This window comes from Salmo salar, chromosome 17 (genome assembly GCF_965601325.2).
Source record: "Salmo salar chromosome 17, fSalSal1, whole genome shotgun sequence".
Classification (NCBI taxonomy): domain Eukaryota; kingdom Metazoa; phylum Chordata; class Actinopteri; order Salmoniformes; family Salmonidae; genus Salmo; species Salmo salar.
Window position 1 is genome coordinate 60,207,248 of NC_138307.1, and position 13,398 is coordinate 60,220,645.

At 42.2% G+C, this 13,398-nt stretch overlaps 2 long non-coding RNA genes across 2 annotated transcripts; one reads left to right on the forward strand and one right to left on the reverse strand.

Annotated features, from left to right (window-relative positions):
- The first annotated feature begins 1,431 nt into the window (after positions 1-1,431).
- LOC106576303 (uncharacterized) lies at positions 1,432-3,123 on the forward strand. Its single transcript, XR_006760147.2, has 3 exons — positions 1,432-1,571; positions 1,693-1,932; positions 2,145-3,123. It is a non-coding gene; the product is annotated as an uncharacterized LOC106576303 (long non-coding RNA).
- An 8,157-nt stretch (positions 3,124-11,280) lies between these two features.
- On the reverse strand, positions 11,281-13,276 carry LOC106576339 (uncharacterized). The gene is made up of 2 exons (XR_006760149.2): positions 12,745-13,276; positions 11,281-11,797 (listed from the first exon to the last, which is right to left on the reverse strand). It is a non-coding gene; the product is annotated as an uncharacterized LOC106576339 (long non-coding RNA).
- Positions 13,277-13,398: the final 122 nt, after the last annotated feature.

Sequence of the window (13,398 nt, forward strand, 5' to 3'; positions counted from 1 at the left end):
TCAAGAACAGAACGAGCAGTATGGCTGGTGGCATTGTCAAGCTGGAGGGTCATGTCAGGAAGAGCCTGCAGAAAGGGTACCCTGTAACGCACAGCTTTGAGATTGACTGGAATGACAACAAGCTCTGTCCGATGATGCTGTGACACACCGCCCCAGACCATAAAGGACCCTCCACCTCCAAATCGTTCCCGCTCCAGAGTACAGGCCTCGGTGTAACGCTCATTCCTTCGACGATAAACGCGAATCCGACCATCACCCCTGGTGAGACAAAACCGCGACTTGTCAGTGAAGAGGTCTGGTGAGGACCTGCCTTACAACAGGCCTACATGCCCTCAGTCCAGTCTCTCTCAGCCTATTGCGGGCAGTGTGAGCACTGATGAAGGGATTGTGCGTTCCTGGTGTAACTCGGGCAGTTGTTGTTGCCATTCTGTACCTGTCCCGCAGGTGTGATGTTCGGATGTACCGATCCTGTGCAGGTGTTGTTACATGTGGTCTGCCACTGCGAGGATGATCAGCTGTCCATCCTGTCTCCCTGTAGCGCTGTCTTAGGCGTCTCACAGCACGAACATTGCAATTTATTGCCCTGGCCACATCTGCAGTCCTGATGCCTCCTTGCAGCATGCCTAAGGCACGTTCACGCAGATGAGCAGGGACCCTTGGCATCTTTCTTTTGGTGTTTTTCAGAGTCAGTAGAAAGACCTCGTTAGTGTCCTAAGTTTTCAGAACTGTGACCTTAATTGCCTACCGTCTGTAAGCTGTTAGTGTCTTAACGACCGTTCCACAGGTGCATGTTCTTTAATTGTTTATGGTTCATTGAACAAGCATGGGAAACTGTGTTTAAAACCTTTACAATGAAGATTTGTGAAGTTATTTGGATTTTTACGAATTATCTTTGAAAGACAGGGTCCTGAAAAAGGGACGTTTCTTTTTTTTCCAGCCAGTTACGCTGTGACAGAGTCCAGCAGAAAGATGCCCTGGTCTGATCGGGAGACCCAGGCTCTGCTGGAGGTCTGGGGTGAGGACTATGTGTAGCTCTTCCTCCGCGGCTGCTTGAAGAACAGACACGTGTTTGAGTACATCTCACAGAGGATGACGGCACAGGGGTTCATCAGGACGGCTGAGCACTGCCACACCCCCATCAAACGATTTAAGCCAAGCTTCCACCATGACAAGTGAGTGAAAAAGATTTATAACTACTATTTCACGTCTAATTATTTACTTTATAAATTACACCGCAACATCGGGTATAAATTGAGATGCAATGTCTTTAATTCATCAAATCAATGCTTTACTTAGTTTATTAATGTGAAGAAATTATGTAATTGCAGTCTTGCTTTTGTCACTGTTATTGTTACATAGTACATGTGGTCAGAGGATATAATGATCCAACTGAAATTCCCTCTGAACAGTGTGTCTAATCTTTCGTTTCCTCAGAAGGGAATGTAAGTTCTACGACCAGATGGAGGAGATTTTCTCGAGGGAGCTCAACGTCGACAGTTTGGCCGAAGATTCGTTAGACAATGAGGAAGCTGCTGTCTGGGAGTCTACACATGAAGTTGACCAAAGGAAAGGTAAAGCAAAGCCATACCATACCTTGAAATGTTCATGAAACGTTCTATGAGTTGTCTTATTTCAACTAAACTAACCCCCTTCCCACTCTAAACAATGTCTTCATTGGGTGTCTGTCTTCAGCTAGCCCTATTTTAACTGACGGCTCCAAGTTCAACTGGAGCGACAGTAACCCAGGTCATCCTCAGTATCTGGGGGAGTGACGAGGTACAGGAGGGTCTGAAGGGCTGAACCAAAAACAGACACATTTTCACCGAGATCTCTCAGGCAATGGCCAACGAGGGCTACCTGAGGACAGCCGAACAGTGCCAGTCTAGAGTGAGCTGCTAAAGGCAACTTCCGCCAGCTCTGTGAGAGCAAACAGTAAGCCGTGGGGGATAAGATATGGATCTGAAATTGATAACCACTATTTATAATTGTGAATTGATTATGATGACTCCATACTGATGGATCAGTTTTGTATTCAAGGTTAGAGGTTTGCCATGCTCATGTTAGTAAAACAAAGCTAATTAACTAACCAGATATGAGGAATAAGCATTGTGTCAACAACCAAATATTCTGTTTTATTTTCCCAGGATTGGAGGGGAAAAGGTGGAGTGCAAATTCTACGATCAGTTTGTGCAAATATTCGGGAACAAGTATATATCCTGTGACTCTCTGGCTGAGGAACCAAATGACGCCACAGACGTGGGAGAGGTCCCAGGTGGCCAAGTCCAAGAAACAGGTAAGGAAACAATCTCCTAATCTTTCATTATACTATAAACGTTGGGCCTTTGTTTTTTTTGTATTTATTTCAGGCTCTCCAGAATCAGGCAGCTGTCCATCACCATGGGAACTAGATCTCCCCTGGAGCATTGAGGAGACTGAAGCCCTCCTCGACATATTGGTCAGTGACAGAATCCAAGTGGACCTGAGGGGAAACACTGAACTGGAACACATTCATACAGAGATCTCTCAAATGATGGCTGACCAGGGCTTCATGAAAACAGCAGAGCAGTGCCAGACAAGGTCAACGCAACTGAACCTGAGTATTATTTCATTCTTACGACGAGGAAGCATTTGTTTTACATTTTTTATTCAACCTTTATGTAACTAGGCAAGTCAGTTAAGAACAAATTCTTATTGAGGACCAGGACGAGGCTGGGCCAATTGTGTGCCACCTTATGGGACTCCCAGTCACGTCCGGATGTGATGCAGCCTGGATTAGGGATCATCTGAAAGACAGTTTTGTAGCGCCACAGGAAAGCTGCAATGACTCAACAATGACTTTGGAAAAGAGGTTTATTAACAATTACAAAGACCTGTCTCCTGCGTTGTTTTAAGAGAGGTACTGTATTCTATCAAAGAGGCACTGTTGCTTTGTTGGATATTGCTGAAGGGACTCAACATCCATCCTACGTTTTCTGTTGGAAATCAGACACATGTATTTAACCTTTGTATAGATGCTTAAATCTAAGTGAAATGGACTATCTGAATGTTCTTTGTCATGTATGTCACAGTAAGTGCACATGTGTTGTGACATAAGGTCCTTTTCACTAAACGTAACAAAACCTTTTTAAAGGGATTGGCTTGAGTGAATCCTCTAACGAGAATTGTTCAAAACCTCATGACGTTATGAACATCTTGCATTATGATTTACCAAACAAAAGGCTGGCTATTATGTATATATTTGTGTATTTTATGTACATTTGTGTTTTAGCAAACTCACTGTACTTTTAGGGCTATTTTCAAGTGAACTAATTTAGATAAAATTCCTTTGAGTGGAGTTTGATTGCCTGACTGTTTGGGTACTGTATCATCTCTGTTACTGTGGGATATCTTTCTCTCAATGTGTTTTAACCAATATCTTGGTTCACCGAAACACTGAGGTTTGTGTTGTTACCAGCTTTAACCACTGGGGGAGACTGTGAACAAATCCTATTTTTATCCTCAACATGTCTTGAGGATAAACCACTAGAATTCTGGAAGCACAGGCACCTAATTATTCCTTAGTCATACGTTATTGTTATATACCACGGTGAAATAGCCGTTGCAACAAATCCTGCTCTCAGCATTGATGGTGTTCGTTGTTCATAGGAAGACTATTTGCATAGAGAGGACACTTTGCATAGACAGCACATGCTTCAGTGCTCTGGGAGTGTTTATATCCCTGTGAGTTTAATACTTCATGACTGAGAGCTGTCCTTCATGACAGCACAACCCACAACAACCATGACTTGTATCACCATCTTCATAGCAATTTAGATTAAGAATCCATTATATACAGAAAATACACGAGCTCTGAAGCAAGCTTCCAGAAAATTGGAACGGAAATGGCGCCACACCAAACTGGAAGTCTTCCGACTAGCTTGGAAAGACAGTACCGTGCAGTATCGAAGAGCCCTCACTGCTGCTCGATCATCCTATTTTTCCAACTTAATTGAGGAAAATAAGAACAATCCGAAATTTCTTTTTGATAGTGTCGCAAAGCTAACTAAAAAGCAGCATTCGCAAATGGAGGATGGCTTTCACTTCAGCAGTAATACATTTATGAACTTCTTTGAGGAAAAGATCATGATCATTAGAAAGCAAATTACGGACTCCTCTTTAAATCTGGGTATTCCTCCAAAGCTCCATTGTCCTGAGTCTACACAACTCTGCCAGGACCTAGGATCAAGGGGGATACTAAAGTGTTTTAGTATTATATCTCTAGACACAATGATGAAAATAATCATGGCCTCCAAACCCTCAAGCTGCATACTGGACCCTATTCCAACTAAACTACTGAAAGAGCTGCTTCCTGTGCTTGGCCCTCCTATGTTGAACATAATAAACGGCTCTCTATCCACCGGATGTGTACCAAGCTCACTAAAAGTGGCAGTAATAAAGCCTCTCTTGAAAAAGCCGAATCTTGACCCAGAAATTATAAAAAACTATCGGCCTATATCGAATCTTCCATTCCTCTCAAAAATGTTAGAAAAAGCTGTTGCACAGCAACTCACTGCCTTCCTGAAGACAAACAATGTATACGAAACGCTTCAGTCTGGTTTTAGACCCCATCATAGCTCTGAGACTGCACTTGTGAAGGTGGTAAATGACCTTTTAATGACGTCAGACCGAGGCTCTGCATCTGTCCTCGTGCTCCTAGATCTTAGTGCCGCTTTTGATACCATCGATCACCACATTCTTTTGGAGAGATTGTAAACCCAAATTGGTCTACATGGACAAGTTCTGGCCTGGTTTAGATCTTATCTGTCGGAAAGATATCAGTTTGTCTCTGTGAATGGTTTGTCCTCTGAGAAATCAATTGTAAATTTCGGTGTTCCTCAAGGTTCCGTTTTAGGACCACTATTGTTTTCACTATATATTTTACCTCTTGGGGATGTCATTCGAAAACATAATGTTAAATTTCACTGCTATGCGGACGACACACAGCTGTACATTAGAAGCCAGAAGCCTGTGTTTCAGCAATAAAGACGTGGATGGCTGCAAACTTTCTACTTTTAAACTCGGACAAAACAGAGATGCTTGTTCTAGGTCCCAAGAAACAAAGAGATCTTCTGTTGAATCTGACAATTAATCTGGATGGTTGTACAGTCGTCTCAAATAAAACTGTGAAGGACCTCGGCGTTACTCTGGACCCTGATCTCTCTTTTGAAGAACATATCAAGACTATTTCAAGGACAGCTTTTTTCCATCTACGTAACATTGCAAAAAATCTGAAACTTTCTGTCCAAAAATGACGCAGAAAAATTCATCCATGCTTTTGTTACTTCTAGGCTGGACTACTGCAATGCTCTACTTTCCGGCTACCCGGATAAAGCACTAAATAAACTTCAGTTAGTGCTAAATACGGCTGCTAGAATCCTGACTAGAACCAAAAAATGTGATCATATTACTCCAGTGCTAGCCTCCCTACACTAGCTTCCTGTTAAGGCAAGGGCTGATTTCAAGGTTTTACTGCTAACCTACAAAGCATTACATGGGCTTGCTCCTACCTATCTTTCCGATTTGATCCTGCCGTACATACCTACACGTACGCTACGGTCACAAGACGCAGGCCTCCTAATTGTCCCTAGAATTTCTAAGCAAACGGCTGGAGGTAGGGCTTTCTCCTATAGAGCTCCATTTTTATGGAATGGTCTGCCTACCCATGTGAGAGACGCAGACTCAGTCTCAACCTTTAAGTCTTTACTGAAGACTTATCTCTTCAGTAGGTCCTATGATTAAGTATAGTCTGGCCCAGGAGTGTGAAGGTGAACGGAAAGGGTGGAGCAACGAACCGCCCTTGCTGTCTCTGCCTTGCCGGTTCCCCTCTCTCCACTGGGATTCTCTGCCTCTAACCCTATTACAGGGGCTGAGTCACTGGCGAACTGGTGTTCTTCCATGCCGTCCATGGGAGGGGTGTGTCACTTGAGTGGGCTGAGTCACTGACGTGGTCTTCCTATCTGGGTTGGCGCCCCTCCCTCTTGGGTTGTGCCGTGGCGCAGATCTTTGTGGGCTATACTCGGCCTTGTCTTAGGACGGTAAGTTGGTGGTTGGAGACATCCCTCTAGTGGTGTGGGGGCTGTGCTTTGGCAAAGTGGGTGGGGTTATATCCTGCCTGTTTGGCCCTGTCCGGGGGTTTCATCGGATGGGGCCACAGTGTCTCCTGACCCCTCCTGTCTCAGCCTCCAGTATTTATGCTGCAGTAGTTTATGTGTCGGGGGGCTAGGGTCAGTCTGTTACATCTGGAGTATTTCTCTTGTCTTATCCGGTGTCCTGTGTGAATTTAAATATGCTCTCTCTAATTCTCTCTTCTCTCTTTCTTTCTTTCTCTCGGAGGACCTGCGCCCTAAGACCATGCCTCAGGACTACCTGGCATGATGACGCCTTGCTGTCCCCAGTCCACCTGGAAGTGCTGCTGCTCCAGTTTCATCTGTTCTGCCTGCGGCTATGGAACCCTGACCTGTTCACCGGACGTGCTTGTTGCACCCTCGACAACTACTATGATTATTATTATTTGACCATGCTGGTCATTTATGAACATTTTAACATCTTGACCATGTTCTGTTATAATATCCACCCGGCACAGCCAGAAGAGGACTGGCCACCCCTCAAAGCCTGGTTCCTCTCTAGGTTTCTTCCTAGGTTTTTGGCCTTTCTAGGGAGTTTTTCCTAGGGAGTTTTTCCTAGCCACCGTGCTTCTTTCACATGCATTGCTTGCTGTTTGGGGTTTTAGGCTGGGTTTCTGTACAGCACTTTGAGATATCAGCTGATGTACGAAGGGCTATATAAATACATTTGATTTGATTTGATTAAGATACTGATCTGTAGTTATAATCGTGATGAGAAAGTTAATACCATATGTTGATATAAATGTACATTCTGCCAGTGTTGATGTGTACTAAGTTGAGGGTTTTAACTTTGAGTGCTAGGACCAATGTAAATCACTGAAGCATTGTCATTCTAATTTTGGGTTGGATAATTAATTTGATTTTTATTATGATTTGGAAACGGAATGATTTTTTGAAAACTGACCAATTGATTTGAGTAAGTTCTTAGTATGTTAATAACTATATGAATGAAGCAATTCATGTATCATGGGTTGTTTTGATTGTTATGCTAATTGTGACATGGGAAAGAAGTTGTGTAATAAAGATGTTGACACTATTCTCAGCATTCCCTGGTGAATGGAGAGGGTGAACTCTGATCCTGAGAGTGAAACTGATCCTAATCTATTTGACCTACATCCATTACCAAATTACGTTTTGATAATATTGATCCAAACCCTGAGTAGAGGGCCCAAATTGATCTGACGGCCCTTTTTGGTTTGTAAACGTTGTCCTAAGAGTTGCAACTGCAGATGGTGTTCAAAGGGAAGACGTGAGTCGATGGTCATTTCCACCATGCTGACCCTTATTATTGTGCTAGTGTGACGATTGTCCTGTGTGTTGTAATGAAGCTTGTGTGCTATGTGCCAAAAGAATGATTGTTGTATTTGTTCCACATTCCCATGCGAGCCACAATAACTAAAGGTGTAATCAATGGTATTGGAGGTTGTACCTCCAAAGGGGGGAGTGTAAGGATTTTTATCATATATGTACATTACAGGAAGACGCTTGTGCATGGAAAACTCTCACGTCACCCCGCTCCTCCGCTCTCTCCACTGGCTTCCAGTCGAAGCTCGCATCCGCTACAAGACCATGGTGCTTGCCTACGGAGCTGTGAGGGGAACGGCACCTCCGTACCTTCAGGCTCTGATCAGGCCCTACACTCAAACAAGGGCACTGCGTTCATCCACCTCTGGCCTGCTCGCCTCCCTACCTCTGAGGAAGCACAGTTCCCGCTCAGCCCAGTCAAAACTGTTCGCTGCTCTGGCACCCCAATGGTGGAACAAGCTCCCTCACGACGCCAGGACAGCGGAGTCAATCACCACCTTCCGGAGACACCTGAAACCCCACCTCTTTAAGGAATACCTAGGATAGGATAAAGTAATCCTTCTAACCCCCCCCCCCCCCTTTAAAAGATTTAGATGCACTATTGTAAAGTGGTTGTTCCACTGGATATCATAAGGTGAATGCACCAATTTGTAAGTCGCTCTGGATAAGAGCGTCTGCTAAATGACTTAAATGTTAAATGTTAAATGAAAAGACATAGTATGCATGAACTGTTACTTAGGAACACCTGTAATTACAAAAGTACAATGCTTGATGTTTTGCTTTAGCTTGCGATTAAGGATCAGTGTTAAACACATTACAAGTGCATTAAGAGGTCAATTGTCTAATTCATATGCCTGTGTGTTGAACTATACTGTTGGTAACAGATGGATAAAGAGAACTAAGCCAGTTCCTGTTGATGCTATGTTCCAGTCTTACTTCTGCTAGCACATGATAGCAATAAGAAGGATTGGGAAACTAACTGCCAATGACAACATAAGCTAAACTCCGCCTAACAGAGACAACTTTGTATTAGCAACTGATAATTATGAGCTTATATGGTATTAAAGTTAAGGGACATCACCCTGGGCGGGGTGATCCTCAGTAGGGGATAAAAAGGGAAAACACCATCTTTAGAACTGAATGTCTTGCTTGCAAATTACTGTAAGTGTATACTCCAGGTTGCAATTATTATTAAACAAACTAACCACTGATCAAAAAGTTTCATGTAGTCTCTTATGTGCACATAGGGCAGAATTCCCATACTAGACCTAATGCAGGTGCTGAGGGGAGGAGATGATCCAGTACAATGACACAGTGTGTAGTAGAGCTGAACAACAATAGAGTCAAACTAGAGCTATGTCTAGAAGACCTTAGATCATAACTGATCACTAAATGTTTCTCCTGATCATTAACTACATGTTGACTCTGTTGAGTAACTCAAGGAAAACCACCAACCAATCTGAATAGAGATGATGTGAAATGGTTAAAGCTGGAATCCATAGCGGTGAAACTTTCAAGTTTGTTTGCAACATTACAACAACAAAGACTTTACTTCAAACATCCAACACTGTTTTTTTCCCTTGGACATCATTGCATGAGTGATAGAACAGCAGAGTATGTTCAAAGATAATTTTTTACCATGATGCAGGATGGTCCTGGCCCCGTTTATAAAAACAAACAAAAACAATCACATATGCGCCTGGGGTGACTAGTGGCAGTTTCACCCTATGCGATCTCAGCTTTAAAACCCCTCAGGATTGTATTTTGAATAGCTAGAATTGAATCAACATGATTCAAACACATACAATAAAGCCCCTAAACATTACCCAGACATCCTCCCTCACACCACTGTGGTAGTTCCAGAGATCAGCAGGTGAAGCAGGAGACTGGATACATCAGAGCTCTGGAGATCTCCCCTTTAGAACGGTCAGTCAGCAGCATCACACAGTCCACACACAGACTGCAGTTACTCACCCTGACCAACTGAGGAAGGCAGAAAGCAGATACTATCTTGTCTAATAACACAGTAATAACAATACGTTCCATTTGTAGATGTCTATAATCAATATATCAGTCCCCATTCAGCACCTATATCAGAAACCATTTCAGTGATTACATAGCTACCAGGTTTCTACATCACATCAGTCTGACTGTCCAGGAAGACTATTTACATATAAGACACTTTGCATTGGCAGCACATGCTTCAGTGCTCTGGTAGTGTTTATATCTCTGGGAGTTGAACACTTCATGACTGAGAGCTGTCCTTCATGACAACAGAACCCACAACAACCATGACTTTTTTCACCATCTTCATCTGGACACTTGCCCTCTGCTTTCAAGGTTACAGTGTTAAGATATTGTTTTATATCGTAGAAAGAAATCATTCAAGATGCACAAAATATTAATATATATATGGCTTTAATATGTATATTCCAAACTATTTATTACAATATGTAGTTAATAATTAAATGTGTTTTTAATTCATTTTCAAGTGGACAGTACGCTGTGACTCAGACTCCTGCAGTGAAAGCTGTTCTCCCAGGACAGTCAGTCTCTCTAACTGTAAAACCAGCAGTAATGTGTATAACAATAACCATCTATACTGGTACCAACATAAACCTGGAGGAGCTCCTAAACTCCTTATTTACTATGCTACAACACTTCAGTCTGCGACCCCATCTAGATTCAGTGGTAGTGGAACTCATAGTGACTTCACTCTGACCATCAGTGGATTGCAGGCTGAATATGCAGGAGATTACTACTGTCAGAGTTACCACAATGGTCCAGTATTCACACAGTGATAAATAACCTGACAAAAACCTCCCTCAGTCAGACTGCACAGCAACTGTACTGCTACAGCTGGGACGTACTGTAGAGGAGATCAACTCTGGCATTTGACAATGTGATTAGAAAGCAATAATTCGGACAAAATGTTCTCTGTTATCATTATCATCATCATCAGTATCCTGATTAAATTACAGATGATTATTGCTATATTGTCATGACACCTCAGTGTAAATATAAAAAGTAACCCCACCGAGTCGCAGAAGTCCAAAAAATGTGAAACATTTCAGCCTCCACTTCCCTCCGTGTATGAAATAAAAAGATGTGGAGCTCAGACATTAGACTCATGTCAGTAACTGTCAATGCCTGTCCTTAGTAATACCAATCTTATGTCATCTATTAAATGGTGGTTTATTCAGTGTAAGAAAGTCCCCTTCCTTGAATCCACCTCAGAGGTTACAGTAAAACTAGTTCACCCACTCACATCTGGCCCAGTCCAGGCAGTGAAACTGAAACTAGACTGGGAGCTGTGGGAGTGAAACAGATTTGCATAGACTGGGCTCGGTGGTTCTGCATGTCCCAGAATAGAGCAGCACTGTCACCAGATGTTCATTCTGCTCCCAGGGGCTTGGAGGTAGAGAAGACCCCCCATTGTTGAAAACCATAGCAAAAACATTGAATTTAGTAAAATCATATTAGGAATAAAACATGACAAATATATATGTTATGGAAAGTAACTGTTTGGCAGTGTGAGTTCTGAGAGCAGATCTTAGAGGTTTATTATCAAATATCACTAATTATCATCACTGGTATTGGTGCTACAGTATAACAGGATCATTCAGTTGTAGTAATGATTGCAGAGTTCTTGTTGGATCAGATGCCTTTTTTATTCTGTTTGAAAACATGAGAGTAGCTATATGCTACAATGCTGAAATGATAGAACCTGATTGATCTAAATTAGTATGAAATGTGCTGCATATTCATGAGATAGTGATCACTGGAGTGATGATTAAATGAACTATTGGGGTTAGTTTTCAATCAAAACAAGCTTTATTTTAATTCATAGGCAAGAAGACATGAACAACTGAGTCTCAAAATAGTTCATTTATCATACAGCACTACTGATATTATTCACTATTATACTGTAACATTCAGCTCTAAAATACTAATGTTTCCAGAACTATGTGGGGACTCTCTAACCCCTTACAATGGCTTCTCCGGTCTCTAGACACTACAGTGACTTTTACGTAAGTCTGCCGCATCACTGGTGTCATCATGGGCGACCCTACAGGTGTACACCTCTCCCTCTTCCCAGGATGCCTTGCTTAGGGTCAGGGTGCTGCTGCGGCTGTAGCGGCCACCCTTCTCTTCTTCTGTGGTGGTCAGGATCCCCTCCTTCACCTCTGCTCCGTCCACCTCCCAGCTCACCATCGCCCCCTGGGGGGAGTAGCCACTCAGCAGGCAGGCCAGTGTGGCCGAGCCCCCAGAGAGCTGCTCAGAGGACGGGGGGAGCAGAGACACTGTGGGCCTGACAGAGGGACCAGCTGGAGAAGAGAGGAGAGAGCAGGGTCAGCTAGTACTACTCCATAATGGAATATATTAGGAGAGGAGATGAGAGGATATGAGAGAGAGAGGAGAGAGAGAGAGAGAGAGAGAGAGAGAGAGAGAGAGGAGAGAGAGAGAGAGAGAGAGAGAGAGAGAGAGAGAGAGAGAGAGAGAGAGAGTAAGGAGAGGCAATACACACAGGATAAACAATTAGATACAGTACCGAGAACAACTGACAACAACAAAACAAGGAATCTATGTTACATTCATGCTCTACAGTATAGCCCATCAAGAGAAACAAAACACTAGGAGGGGGTTTCGAGGACACAGATGAAGCCTTATCCAAGACTAAAAAGCACTTTCAATTAAGATTTTCCATTGAGCTTACTTTTTAGTTCAGGACTAGTTTTAATGTGTCTGGCAAACGGCCCCTATTTCTACAGAGACATGCAGTAAACAGATATCACATATTCAGATTTAATAATCAGATTGACTATTCACTGTGTAAATCTCCATATCAAGTTCGTCAGGTCTACTCTGAGACACAAGCCACAATGACCTCAAAATACTATTCAAAACTATAGATGACGTTCAACTTTAAACCATGTCAGTGTTAACATCGACTATGATGACAACACAAATTGTTGCTTTTATTATAGAAATAGTAGTTGCTATGTCTTGACAGAACAGTGATGTGATATTTAAGCAATACTGTATATCAAAATGTGCTCTTTTTAAATCGTATGTCAGAAAACTTTATTGCCAAATAAACTTGGTGATATGTGAACAATTCTCTCACTTCTCTGCCCTCTACCAATCTGTCCACAGACATTTCTAAAAAGATATAGCCTAAAAGTATTTCCTCTGGCGAACATAACTTTTCATAACGTTGTTCAATAGCAAGATTACATTTTGTTGTATGATAGAAGACAAAAAATGTACTTACTTTTCAGCACCAGTTTTGTGCCGCTTCCAAAAGTCCACCACGGTGATACATTCTGGTGAATTCGCCGTACCAAAACCTCTTTCACACAAGAGTGAGCACCTTCACACACAGAGCACTCGCAGTACCACCCTAATAGTTCTGAAGTACTAGAATAATATAATAAAGACTTATAGTACTGAAGTACTAGTATAATACAATAGGGATTGATAGTACTGAAGTACCAGTATAATACAATAGGGACTGATCGTCCTGAAGTACTAGTATAATACAATAGGGATTGATAGTACTGAAGTACTAGTATAATACAATAGGGACTGATCGTCCTGAAGTACTAGTATAATACAATAGGGACTGATTGTACTGAAGTACTAGTATAATACAATAGGGATTGATAGTACTGAAGTACCAGTATAATACAATAGGGATTGACAGTCCTGGGTTAGGAGTATAATCTACTGAAGATAATTAAATTTTCATCTTGGATCACTGATTTACAGTATAAGGTATTTACAACAGTATAAAATAGTCTGTCTGTATAATCTGTAAATAGTTACATGGTTAACAGTTATGACTGTGGGGCCTTAACAGGAATATTATTTACATAAAACACTTTGCATTGTCAGCACATGCTTCAGTGGTCTGGGAGTGTTTATA